The following is a 15,000-nucleotide window of genomic DNA, read 5'->3' as shown; positions in this document are numbered from 1 at the left end:
CTAGCAAGAGGAAGTCTTGTATAATGTAATGTGATCATGGGAATGACATCACATACCATGTGCCATATTCTGTTGGTTAAAAGCAAGTCACAGGTCTCATCCATACTCAAGGGGAGGGATTATATAAGGACCTGAACCAGCAGGCTGAGATCATGGGGACCCCTTTAAAGTCCATCTACCATAATATCGTATCTATATTCAAGTTTCTTTAAATAAAGGATGAAAAAAGTTTAGGATGTCACTATAGCAATATGTAAAGGACGTACCTTGGTAAATGAAAAACTACATATATGTAGTTGTTTTCCCAAAGGAATGTGCAGTTTGGGGAAGGATTCAACACAAAAATTACAGGCTCCATTAAATGCATAGCTGAGTGTAAACATCATTAAATCACTGCAACTTTAACAAGTGATCACCTTATGTTCCAAAAGAATGCATCACTTTGGTACCTGAAATTTTACAGATTTATAGATAGTGAAATCCACTGCACCATGCTCTCTTTTCTAAAGGGAAAACTTTAAAATATTTTTACCAAACTTCAGTGATGCATCATCCACTGTCCCTGACTGATTTGTAAATTTTTCCTGCTTATTTGTTAATAAAATAACATTTTTGAATTAAATTAGGAAAATATTTTAAGAAAAATTGAATGAAATTTGAACTATGAAATTATATTGTTTCTCCCTTAAAATATTAAAAAATGTGCAAATGTATACATTCTGTAGTGGTGTGTATATTACTTTATCTCTACTGTATATATAGGGAATGCCGTGATCTGTTGATATTATTTATGGTGGTATTTAAATTATCATACAAAAAGTGAAACACAAAGTAATGGATATTTACCGACTACTACTACAAGTTAAAATACCTATCAATATAGATATTTAAACCTTTGCCAGAGAACAATAATTTAACAATCACTAAGTTATTTGTTGAATGTTTACTAATACTCATAACTAGTTAAACATGATTTTCCCCAGACAGTTGGGTTTCTAGAGCACTAATTATATATATGTACAGATTCCAGTTGCAAACAGCATCCTTCTATAAAATAAAAGTTCAAACATAATAATTCCTCAAGTTTTATTTTCAAATAAAAAAAGGAAAATAGCATATAATTAACCCTCATTATTGGGACTAGAATTTAGAAATTTCTGTTTACTTCCTTATGAAGTGAACCCTTCCCCCCATTACCTTCCCAGTATTATTTAGTAATGTAGAAAAACATATTGGGGAATTTCTATTCTGTTTGTCTAAATAAACACTACTTCTGGAATTTTTTTCAATTTCTTTCATGTAGAACATTTGATAGATAATAGCTTTCAATGGATTTTTTAAAATAAAATATGATTCTCATGGTCCTTGCCTCGAAAGAAGACAAATATGATTGAAGCACTTTCCATCTAGTATTAAGTCTGACTATGCAGTTGGATTATCAAGCCATTCTTTAAACAAAGGAGATGAAATGGACATATGTTAAATAAAAGCATGTGTATTGGGTTACTTAATCTACTGTTTTGCAATCCATGTACAAAAATATTTGAGTCCCTCCGTACCTTCAATAGATCCCAGCTGTCACTTTCCCTTTTAAAGTGTGTCTATGGTGAGTGGCAACATGGAAGAAAGAATGAAAAAGAAAGTGATAGACATAAAATGGTCTGCACACAAAGTGGTGGAGGAAATGGATTTGGTGTTTATGTATACTCACAGCCTCACAGGTGCCCATGGGCACATTTATAGGTTGGGGGATATTAATAGATTTTGTGCACATTGAAAATAACTTACTACTTCAGCTGAATAAAAATATTTTTAATGATAGATCTATGGACTACCTAAACCTACATATGACTATTATCACTTTTTGAAAGGATGAAAGTATTCATAAACAATGGTTTAGCAAATTTAAGTTCAGAAAAAAAATCATATTTTTACCTAAAACAAAAAACAATTCATATTCTCAGAACCATATTGTCTATTGGCAGGAGCATTAAATATCCTGCCATCCAATCCTTTCCTCTCCCTTCACAGGCCTTCTAAGCAAGTCTAAGTTGCTTCGTCCAGGGTAACAACCATTTATTAGTAGTTAAGTTCGGTTCCCTGAGCCTCGTTTTGCTGTACAAGTTCTCACAGGTGCAGCTCCTGCTAGCTACTGCTGAAAGTTTCATCAGAACATCAGCCACTAATATGTGCTGTAAGTTTAGTACAAGTATGGGTGGTGTTTTAGGAAGATAGGTGTGTGTGCCTAAGATGTGTGACTGAATTTATCATACGTAGATCACATTGCTGGGAAAATAAGCTGCTACTTCCTATGAAACCTCTGTTTCAGAATTACTAGTAATGCAGTACATTTGCCATCCTTTGATTATGACTGAAAAATGACGTATATTCACTTTGCTGTATTATTGTTTGTGTTAAAAGTGTTACCAAATGCAAGTTTGTGTGCCCGATGCACAGTGAGGCCAAACAAACTGAAGTTTTGGAGTAGATAACTGTTTATTGCAGGGTCATGCAAGGAGATGGGTGGCTGGTGCCCAAAAACCCACAACTCCCTGAAGGGTTTCAGCAAAGCATTTCTGAAGACAAGGTGCGGGAGGGGCATGGTTAGTTGTTGCAAACTTCTTGGTGTTGGAATCTTTTGTTCCTGCCGCTGTCCAAGCGGGTCAGGTCATGATGTTCCTATAAACAGCTAACAAGACAAATGTTATCCTCTCTTCTGCAACTTTTTATCTCTATATAAATGGAGAAGTGTTATACTTTTAAACGTCAAAGCCTTGAGAATACAGGCTATCCTGTATATTTCAGGCTATAGGCAACATTCTTTTACAAAATGTGCAGAGCCAACATGACCAAGCACAGGCAACAGAGCACATAGGTTAAAGTAAAAGGAACATATAATATGGAGTCCGACTTGTTCTTCTCTATTACAAAAGGATGAGATGCTGGATTCAGAGTTTATCACTGACTTTGTAACTACAAATGCTCTCAGGTCTAAACTTGCCCTTTAGATTTGAAAAATGAAATTTTATAAACTACCTAACATTTAAGAAATTTCTTAACATAGAACATCTATAACTGAATGTAGCACTTTGCATAACTAATCTTTGACTTTAATTCTTAAAAGCAACCAATGAGGTAAAATGTTTATAATTATCCCCTCTTTACAGATCAGACACCTGCAGCACAAGGGCTTTCATTGCTTAGCTGAGTGTCACACAGATAATTAATTCCTGATAGACACAGTGCAATGCAGGTCCTGACACTTCTAACAGTTGACTTGCTCCCAGTTTCTTCACACTGACGCGCGCACACACACACACACACACACACACACACGCAAGACTTTCTACCTACTGGTGCCAGATTTATTCTTTGAATGTTTCCTAGAATGTTTAATGTGTATAGGGAAATACCCGTTTTCTTTACTGCTCAAAATTTTAAGCACATATGAATCTATCAAATAGAATTTTTCTGAACATTTTATATACTTCCACAATATACAAATTAGCTTATAAATATTAGCTTTATAAATAAAATTACTTTAATTTATAAATAAAATTACTTTAAAAAATTAGCTGTATAAATAAAATCAGGCTGACTAAAACCATCATCAAATTACCTTAAACATTTTATTACTTAGAATGTTTAATATGTCAGTTTCTCCTAAATTTTTAAATTAACTTTAAAATCAGAAAAAAGAACACTCAAATTATGAATGTGATGACAAAAATTTTTGTAACACTTATGCCCAACCTATTACAAAGCCATTGACAATGTGGTTTATATTCATTTGTGTTGTTTTCAATGTTTCTACTTTGCTGAGGTTATAGCAATACTTATGCTCATACCTTCTAGGAGATTTACCAATTTGCTTCACCTAGAATAAAAATACATCTCTCAGACCAGCCAGGGTGCAAGGTTTCAGCTGCCAGCCAAGGATTTTCGGCCAGGACATGTACTGGCTGTGTCTTCCAGTGTCTTATGAATAGACTGTGAATTCATTATTTTGCCATGCTGTTTGACCTGATAGCTATTTGGTTATTTTATGTGATTTTCAGAACCTCTGTTTGGGGATAATAAATTACTTTTGTAAAAAAACTCATCATAATTTCATTTATTCAGCCTCTCCTACTTCTATACATAAGCCTATAACAATTCCTTAAATACAGAGATAAACTAAATTAAGCAGAAAATTCACTGATTGGTAATCTAATTAGAATTATTTCTACAATAATTTTTAATAACAACTATATTTTATCTCCATCATATCAAGCTTTCATTAAAAGGATCTTTACAGTCTCAACTTGTTCGAAGATCTATAATTAGTATGATAATTGGTATTCTCTCTTGTCTCATCAAATTGAGTCAAATGGAGTCACCTGACTCCATCATTCTTCCAGAATTCTTCCGGACTCTTTTTTTTTTTTTTAAAGGATCCTTGCTTTCTGTTCACAACATGATGATCCATAACATCTTGCTTTACTCTGTCCTAAGACATGAAATTAACTACCCTCAAGGAGTTATCTTTTCATTTAGTAAAGTATTAGAAACTGAAATAAAAACAATACAAGAATGTTTCTCATGCATACTGCTGAAAGGTAGGATTGCTAAGCCACTTTAGAGACAAGGGTGGAAATAATATTTTAAGGTAATCAATTCAAAGTGATATTCCCAGTTTAAGGTTCATGATGCACATAGATTTTTCTAACAAAAAGTTAATTTAACCAACCCATATGAAGGGCTTAGCACAGCCCCTCGCCCATAGTATATGCTATTATAATTTACTGCTTTGGTTGAGTCAATTGATACTTTGGAGATGTCATATATATCAAGTAAGCTGAAATGGAATTTAAAATGATTATTTGGCTATTTTTTCAATATAAGCTGTGGATTCAAATATTTTAAGCCCCATGGGGAAACTGCATCCAGTGAAAGTAACTAGTGGGACTTCCCTGGTGGCACAGTGGTTAAGAATCCATCAGTGCAAGGGACATGGCTTCAATCCCTGGTCCGGGAAGATCCCACATGCCATGGAGCCACTAAGTCTGTGCGGCACAACTACTGAGACTGCGCTCTAGAGCCCACGAGCCACAACAACTGAGCCCACATGCCACAGCTACTAAAGCCCGCGCACCTAGAGCCCATGCTCTGCAACAAAGGGAAGCCACCACAATGAGAAGCCCATGCACTGCAACAAAGAGTAGCCCCTGCTCGCCGAAACTAGAGAAAGCCCACACACAACAATGAAGACCCAATGCAGCCAAAAGTTAATTAATTAATTTTTTAAAATACACATTCATTAAAAAAAGAAAGAAACAAGTTAATTGCAATTTTATCTCCATGCTGGAAACATTTGGACCATTATACCTATGAGCATAGAGAAGTAATACAAGTAATAAAATGGACTATTGCTCAGCAATAAAAAGGAACAAAATTGGGTCATTTGTAGAGACGTGGATGGTCCTAGAGTATGTAATACAGAGTGAAGTAAGTCAGAAAGAGAAAAATAAATATATATTAATGCATGTATGTGCAATCTAGAAAAATGGTACAGATGAACCTATTTGCGGGACAGGAATAAAGACACAGATGTAGGGAATGAACCTGTGGACACGGTGAGGGGGTGGGATGAATTGGGAGATTGGGATTGGCGTATGTGCGCTGCCATGTATAAAACGGATAGCTAGTGGGAACCTGCTGTATAGAACAGGGAGCTCAGCTCAGTGCTCTGTGGTGACCTAGATGGATGAGATAGGGGGGAGGGTGGGAGGGAGGGCCAAGAGGGAGGGGATATATGCATACATACAGCTGATTCACTTCATTGTACAACAGAAACTAACACAACATTGTATCGCAACTCTACCCCAATTTAAAAAAAAAGAGAGAGAGAGAGTAATGTGGTCCTCCACATCAGGAGAAACTCACAGTTACAGGAGCAAGGACACCTGAGGGCCAGGCCCTGATTGCCCCCCACATTTGGGGCCTGCATACCAGGATCAGATTTTTAAGCTGCATGATTACTAAAATACCAACCTTTCTCTTGTATGCAAATGCAGGCATTCAACCTAGAACTGTATATTCAGAAGATTTTGAAAAAGGAGGGCAAAGTCAAGATATTTTGGATAAACAAAAAATGAGCAAGTCTGTCCCATTAAGAGCCTCATGAATGAAATTTTAATTAATTGTACTGCTCAGTAGAAATTTCTATGAGGATAGAAAAGTAGTTACCAGCCACACTGAGCATGTGAAATACGGCTACTCTTGTAAGCAGCTCTTCACAGGAAACCGCCCTCTGCAGGAAGCCCCTTTCCTTGCCACTTTAGCAAAGCTATATTGTAACTAACTTTTAACCAGTCACCCCCATGCTCTACTTTTCTCCCGCAGGAGCACTCCTTTCAAACCTTTTAATCACACAATACCTTGCCTATCTTGTTGATTCTTTCTGTAGATCAAAAGAAGTAGGAATGAAGAATATGTAATTAACGGATGACCACATCTCTTCCCTAGCTTCCCCTTCGGTAATCTCAGAAACAAACTGTGTGACCAAACTGTGTGAACAAGGTAACATCTAGAGGAAGATAACAAGAAGTCCACGAGCCTGCATGCAGTGGGGAATGGCGAGGGCTCTGACCCTCTATCTCAGTAATTAACTGAGATTACTTCACTTCTCTCCTTTAAAACTTTCATGGCTGAGCAGATTCTTCGGAGGTGTTTTTTTTGTTTGCTTGTTTGTTTGTTTTTGCAGTACGTGGGCCTCTCACTGTTGTGGTCTCTCCCGTTTCCGAGCACAGGCTCCGGACGCGCAGGCTCAGCGGCCATGGCTCACAGGCCCAGCCGCTCCGCGGCATGTGGGATCTTTCCGGACTGGGGCACAAACCCGTGTCCCCTGCATCGGCAGGCGGACTCTCAACCACTGCGCCACCACGGAAGCCCCCGGAGGTGGTTTTTTGGAGACAGAGTCCACCATCTCCCCAGATTGCCGGCATTCTGATTAAAGACAACATTCCTTTCTACTGTTTATGAGTTTTTGTAAGCGGTGAGCAGCAGGACCCGATTCATTCGATAACACTTTGACTTAGGAACTAAATTTTAATTTTGTTTAATGTTAATTACTTTAAATTTAACTAACCACATGTGGCTAATGGTTACCATACTGGATGTCACCAAAAGATGTAAAACAAGCACAAAGAAAGCATTCCTAGGAACTATAGGGTCTGAGATGAAAGAAGAAATGAGGTGCACGGAGTTAAATATGTGAATAAATCAGAATAAGAACTGAATATACAAAATAATAATAACAATAATAATAATGTTCTTGTAGAACTTTTAAAAAGAATGAATACGTCAATAAGATGGTGAATCTATTAATATTCAGATAAACTTAATAACATGGTAATTACATACCGTTCAACTTAATTTGTTCTAGGTTCTTACATTGTTAGAGAAGAGGGTAAGGGCACGGTTAAAAAAGAGAGACTCTGCTTTAGAAGACTAGTAAAGAGCCAAAGGAGCATGGCTGGGAGAAAATTACCTTAGTATTCTGGATTGAGCCCTTTGTATTTAGGGGCAGACAGCTGGCCACTGGCAACTCCAACTATCCAGCAACCCTTTTTTAAAGGGATTAAAGGGTTCAGGGAGCAGAGTCACATGAGGCATTTATACAAAAGCTATCCTTTGTATCTGATTCTTCCTTCCCACCTGAGCAGTGGGGTGTTACAGAGTGTTTGGAGCTGTGTGGCCCTTTCCTCTTAGATAAAGTGTCCCAGGCAGGAAGAGGGTCCTAGACATCAGCAGTCAAAAATCTTTTCACAAAAAGTCTAAGTCCTGGTGGACTCAAGTTCTTCACTTATTCAAGGAACAATTCCTCCAACGTAACACAAAATATTTCAGGATAAAAAAGCACATTTGTGATAGCAAAACCAGACAAAGATAATATAAAAGGTTTAGATGATGGCTTGTTGAAGGCTATACCCAAGGAAGGAATGTTGAATCTTGTCAGTGCTTTTTCTGCAACAACTGAGATGATCATATGGTTTTGGTCCTTCATTCTGACAATGTGGTATATTATACTGATTGATTTTCATATGTTGAATCATCCTCGTATTACAGGAATAAACCTTCCTTGGTCAAGGTGTATATCCTTTGAACATACTGTTGAATTCAGGTTGCTAGTATTTTGTTGAGGGTTTTTGCATCAAAATTCATCAGGGCTATTTGTCTCTAATGTTCTTTTCTTGTAGTTTCTTTATCTGGCCTTGATATCATGGTAATACTGGCCTCATGGATTGAGCTTGGAAGTGTTCCTCCTGTTCAATTTTTTTGAAAGAGTTCCAAGAGGATTAGTGGTAATTCTTTAATTGTTTGGTGGAATTCTCCAGTGAAGCCATCTGGTCCTTAGCTTTTCTTTGTTAAGAGGTCTTTGATTACTGATTTAATCTCCTTACTAGTTATTGATCTGTGTAGAATTTCTAGTTCTTCATGATTCAGTCTTGATAAATTGTGAGTTTCTAGGAATTTTTCCATTTCTTCTTGGTTATCCAATTTGTTAGCATACAACTTTTCATAGTATTCTTTTGCATTTCTTTTTATTTCTGTGGCATTTGTGTAATGTTCCCTTTTTCACTTTTGATTGTATTTATTTGAGTCTTCTCTATTTTTTTCTTACATAATGTAGCTAAAAACATGTTGATCTTTTCGGGCTTCCCTGGTGGCACAGTGGTTGAGAGTCTGCCTGCCGATGCAGGGGGCACGGGTTCGTGCCCCAGTCCGGGAAGATCCCACATGCCATGGAGCGGCTAAGCCTGTGAGCCATGGCAGCTGAGCCTGCGCGTCCGGAGCCTGTGCTCCGCAATGGGAGAGGCCACAACAGTGAGAGGCCCGCGTACCGCAAAAACAAACAAACAAACAAACAAAAACCTTGTTGATCTTTTCAAAAACTCAGTATCATTGAAAAATTTTGTCATGTGTTACAACATGGATGAATCTTGAAGACATTATGCTAAGTGATATAAACCAATCACAAAAAGATGACTGCTCTATGCTTCTGTGTATATGAAGTGTCAAAATTTTTTAAATTCATAGAAACAAATTATGATGGTGATTACCATGGGCTGGGGAAAGGGGGAAAAAGGGAGTTTTTTGATGGGTATAGAGTTTCAGTTTTATAAGATATAAAAGTTCTGGAGATCCGTTTCACAGCAAGGTGAGTATACTTAATACTACTCAATTTGAATGCTACACTTAAAAATGGTTATGATAGGAAATTTTATGTTGTGCTTTTTTTTACAACAATTAAAACACACACATCCTAATGAAAGCCTACTCCCTCTAGCCAAAGGACACAGGAAGGGCAGCCTACAAGACAGAAAACTTTCAGACAAGAACTGCTCTACTCCAGACAACATCACAGAAAAATCTGTAGTCCCATCCTCAAACATGCTACCAAATATCACATGGGGATCCTAGACATCTACCCTCACAAAGCTATAATGAATTATCCCAATCCATGCTCCCCACCAGTGCAGTGTCAGAGAAGGTTCATTAAGCAGTCCCGGCATTCATCCCCACCTGTTGGTATCATGGAAAGCACATGGGACGCTGGATTTTCACCCCTACCCAGTAGTAGTATGGTGCCCCCACAGGGGTGATGGAAAAAGAGGTCTGGTGGATAGTCAGGACTTTCCCTACCTGCCTGTGGAAACAAGACCACTCCGCACTCCCAGCAGTGCTGTTGGAGGCCATAGAGAGAGAAGTCACAAGATACTTCTACCTGTCTCAGCCAGGGGGGTATCATAGAGACCCTAGTGTGGAGTCAGAACCCCACCCCTGCCTAGGAGTAAAAAGAACCCTTCATGGGAAATCAATGGAGGCTGAGTGGAAGCACTTCTACTCCACCTGCCAGAACTAAGCTGGTATTCCCCACTTACTCTATATGACCAGTGTGAAAATAAGCTAGCTAAAATAGGAGGTTTAAAGAAGATGCACATTCTCGTTATATTTATGAGGTATTATATTTATACCCCAAATATTCAGTTTCAGTAGCAAATCATCCATCATATCAAGAATGAAGGAAGATCCCAAACAGAATGAGAAAAAACAATCAATAGATCCCAAGACCAAGGTGGCAGACATGTTAGAATTATCTGACAAAGACATTAAGTCAGCTATCATAAAAAAGCTTCAATAAGCAATTATGAGCAAATAAATTTGACTATTCTATGTAGATGTGTACATCTTTTTGAGGTTATTCTACTTGGAGTTTGTTAAGCTTCTTGGATGTGTAGATTTTGATTGTTTAATAAAATTTGATGACTTTTTAGCCAATATTTCTTCAATACATTTTTTTCTGTACCTTTTTCTTTCTTTTCTCTTGCTGGAATTCTTATTATGCATATGTTGGTATACTTAACAGTATCCCACATCTCTCTGAGGCTCTGTTTATTTTTATTCATTTTTTCTTCTTTCAGCTCCTTAGATTGGATAATCTCACTTAACTTATCTTCAAATTTAATTATTCTTTCTTCTTCCAGTTCAAATCCATTATTAAATTTTTCTAGTGAGTTTTTAATTGCAGTGAGAACTTCTATTAGTTCTTATTTATAATTTCTATGTCCTTATTGATTTCTCAATTTGGTGAGACACTATTATCATACTTTCCTTCAATTCTTTAGATGTGGTTTGCTTGGTTTACATTCTTTGCATGTATTTATAATAGCTGATAGAATTTTTTGTCTACTAATTCCAACAACTAGGTCATATCAGGAGATTTTCTGTGGTTGATTGTTTTCCAGTTTCTTTGCATGTCTCATAATCTTTTGTTGAAAACTGAACCTTACAGATACTATATTGTAACAAGTATGGTATCAAATTCTTTACTCTTCCCTGAATTTCTTACTATTGCAAGGTTTCTGTTTTTATTGTTGTTGTTTCTCTCACTGATGCTTATTTATCTAGGTACTATTCTGGACTAATACAGATTCTATATTCCCTGAAGTGTGTGGTCACTGAGTTCCCTTCTCACTTTTTTTAAATTTTTTGTTTTTATTTTTAGGCCAATATTCCTAGGGGCCACTGCTGGTTAGTATAGTTTATTGGTCAGCCAAAGATCTACAAGATTTCCTCAAACTCCTCATTTGTATGTCTTCTACTCTTTGACAAGGGAATCTATGTGAGAAGGCTTGCCTTCAAACTTCAAGCAGTTTATAAAGCAGCCTTAGCTTTCACTTCCTGCTTGTGCAGGGCCTCAAGGTTGAGTGACTGGTTTCTTCTCCTTTCCCAAGTCTTTATTGGTCATGCACAAATTATTGCACCTGTACCCAGCTTTTTAGATACTCAGGAATATATGAAGATTTTAACAGTTCTTGTTATCTTCTTTTCCAGAAATTCCTTTAAAAATGCCGGCTAAGCTCTTGTTTGCCTCAACTGAAATAATAGACTTAAACAGCTACAATGTCCCCAAAAGATTATTATGGTTTCAGAAATACACTGGGGATAGGGCATATCCTTCCTTGCTTCCCTCTCCCTTTTGATCTGAGCTCTGAGTTTAATCAAATAGTCACAAAAGCCTGGAGCTAGAGATTTTCCATAAAGTTGGACATTTAGAGAAAATTTTGACTGTGCCATTGGGGATGTTTTAAGTGAAGTTCCGAAATAGTTCAATCCTCTCCATTGGCTGTGAGACTGTCAATGACTATCATGCCACTGAGCTGGGGGTGGGTTGGGGAGGATGGGAATTAAAACACTCCAAATACCATTATCATACCAAGGTTTAGTAGTTTCTTTTGGACAGGTGGTTTTCAGTTTGTTCTGTGGCTTGGTTAATTTTCAGAGCTCAAAAATAGTTAAATTTAAATGTCTCACTGACATTTTCTGTTTTTTCATGGGAGAGCAGTTTGCCAAAGTCCTCACTCTGCCATTTAGGAAACATACATTCCAGTGTGTTTTGTGCTTGGTTTAGGTCAGTGGTCCTCCAGCAGTGTTCCCACAAGCTGTTCTGTTTCTCCTGGTTTCTGACAGTTTGTGATCATGACAAAAGTGCTCTGCTACTAACACTGAAAAAAGTGACATTTTCCTAATTCATAGGAAAAATACATTTCCTCTGTTAGGTTTAATTTTGTTATACTTTTGGCATTTAACATCACCTGTTATTTAATATCAGCTGACATCTGATCTAGCACAAATTATATATTAGAGTTACTCCTGTTTTACTGTATCAACGATGCATGTATTCTTCAAGAATATTTTTAGAGGTGGGTGAGTAGGACCTGCAATACAACTCATTATTTTATACCCTCGAGCATATATCTTAATAATTTATATTTAGTGGAAGTTCAATTCGTAAAGAACTATACATAGAAACAGAAAGAGGCAATTATAATTCATTGTAGGAAGTAGAATGAATCGACACTTTCTGGCTGAGAGAAGTATGCAGACAAAATACAGTGAGGCATAGCTTGAATTCAAGGTATCACAGGAAGTATGGTTTTAAAAAATAATAATAATTGCGTGCATTCATAAACATATTAGTCCAGGTCATTGCCTGTAAAGATTCCAGGAAGTTGGAAGATTCCTGGGGTGTCCAATGTGGGGATTCCAGAGCATGATTTGGAGGGATTCTTTTGCTCACCAAGCTACTGAGAACCCACGTGACAATAATGTCACTAAAGAGACATGGAAACCACTTGAAATGATGGTAAATGTAGCATAGCGGTATGGACAGAAATGCGGGAAGAGAACCAGAAAGCAGATCAAGAAGTCTGAGACTCTCCAATGATTATTTCCATCTTTGTTCATCCACTTTTTCAAAATACCTGGCATTTTTTCTTACTGTCATCTGTTCTGCAAAGATGCTTCAGAATCTTTATGCTGTTGATGATTTCGAAAGTTCATGCCCCCGTGAAAGAGAGGAAGAGGTCCGCCTTCTGGAGCTGAGGTTTACCTGCATCTTTTCTGATAGATAATTGGTTGTCCAAGCCAGAGGAGGAGAGGCAGAGCAGGGCAGGTGCTTGGTAATGCAAAGCGGACCATCCACAGTATAAAAATATTTCCTGCTCTTCGTTTTCCAAATTGACAATTCATTCTTCTTTTCTCATAAACAGGTGAAAGCTGCTTTGTCTCCCTTCCCCCCAACTCAGTGTCTCACAATTACTGGTAGGGAATTTACATTTTAAATGTGGTCTGTAAAATATGGTTCATAATAACCATTTTCTCTTGCAAACTGAATTGTGTCCATGTGCTGTAACCCTGAATGGTCACAAAGGAAATGAATGGTCACTTTACATTTCTAGACCTCAATATTATTATTGACTTGGGCTTACTTACATAATGAGGTTAAAATCATTTAAACATAGGTTTTGTGTGATCAATTTCCTGGTCATAAAGCGCTGCTTATTTAGAATAAAACTTTTCTGTTGGAAGGCTTTCTGATACTTTCCTAGTCATCAGTCGAACATATAATTTTATTTTCTTCCAAAAAAACTGTAGGTATCCAGACAAAGGCATGCTCTCATGCATCTCCTCTACTTCTTGGTTTTAACATATGCAGAATGATTAGCAACTCAGTACTGAAGAGACTAAGTAAAGCACAATTTTAACACTAGTGCCCCCCCTTCACCCCCAGAACATATGTGTTAATTATTCTGATTTTTTTTTAAAAATCCTATAATATGTCTTCTGAACACATGACCTAGACATCTGTGATAAAACCCTGGGGAGTGAAAGAACTCATTGTAAGGCCATCATGTGGTCTGCATGCATGTGAATATTTCATACATCATCATCTGCATTTTATAGCTGTGCTAGGCATACATACTGGTACATTGCTGCTAATACTCTCTGCACACTGAGGTCCAATCTGTAGTTTTCTTTATTTACCATGAGGATGTTATGCTGGGAGAAACTGCATGGCACCTTCCTTTGAGAGACTGATATCTAAAGAAATTAGAATTTCCTTCCATAACAGTGACCAAAACTATAAGCAGAAGCACTTCTGATGTGTCATCTGGAAGTGTTCAAACATCTGTCATCTGAAGGGACCCCAGGAGCTTCTCACAGATTTTGGAGGGTCTCTGTGGAAGACTTCATACCCTGCAGGCACCAGCCTGTCATCTTTAAAGCCTGGAGGGCAGGCAGACAAGACCCACTCAATATCACACCTGTTCACTGCTGCACTGGCTACCTGCTGATACCTCAGCCAAGGGATACAGGAGGAGACGCAGTACAGAGGACAGCAGGTCCCACATGGCATCCTAATTAGGTTCACTCATGAGCATTTCTGAGATGTGGGCTGTGTAGGGAAAGTGTGTGCCTCGGTGGGAAAGTGTGTGCCTCGGTGGAAAAGTGTGCATTGTCTGCATAGGACAACTTTCTGGGTAACCTGATGCTGACTCTATAGGAGCTATTGTACAAGTCTGCAAGCTGTAGGTGACTGTCACCAATGCAGAATAATTCTTGCCTATAGACATGCAAATGAAATGTCTGGAGGGACAGCCCTCTTATGAAAAAACTATTTTGCCTCCATTTGTGCATTCTGCTTGGTTCTTTCCTTTAATTAATAAGTTAAACAAAACCTTTTTAAAAAATATTTTTATTGGAGTATAATTGCTTTACAATGTTGTGTTAGTTTCTGCTGTACAACAAAGTGAATCAACAATATGTATACATATATCCCCATATCCCCTCCCTCTAGCCTCCCTCCCATCCTCCCTATCCCATCCCTCTAGGTCATCACAAAGCACCGAGATGATCTCCCTGTGCTATGCAGCAGCTTCCCACTAGCCATCCATTTTACATTTGGTAGTGTATATATGTCAATGCTACTCTCTCACTTCGTTCCAGCTTCCCCTTCCCCTGCTGTGTCTTCAAATCCATTCTCTATATCTGCATCTTTATTCCTGCCCTGCCACTAGGTCCATCAGTACCGTTTTTTTAGATTCCACATATGTACGTTAACATATGGTATTTAAACAAAATCTTTAATGCATGTTTATTTTATGTTTATGA

Source organism: Stenella coeruleoalba (assembly GCF_951394435.1).
Source record: "Stenella coeruleoalba genome assembly, chromosome: 7".
Classification (NCBI taxonomy): domain Eukaryota; kingdom Metazoa; phylum Chordata; class Mammalia; order Artiodactyla; family Delphinidae; genus Stenella; species Stenella coeruleoalba.
Note: the sequence above shows the minus strand (reverse complement) of the source record.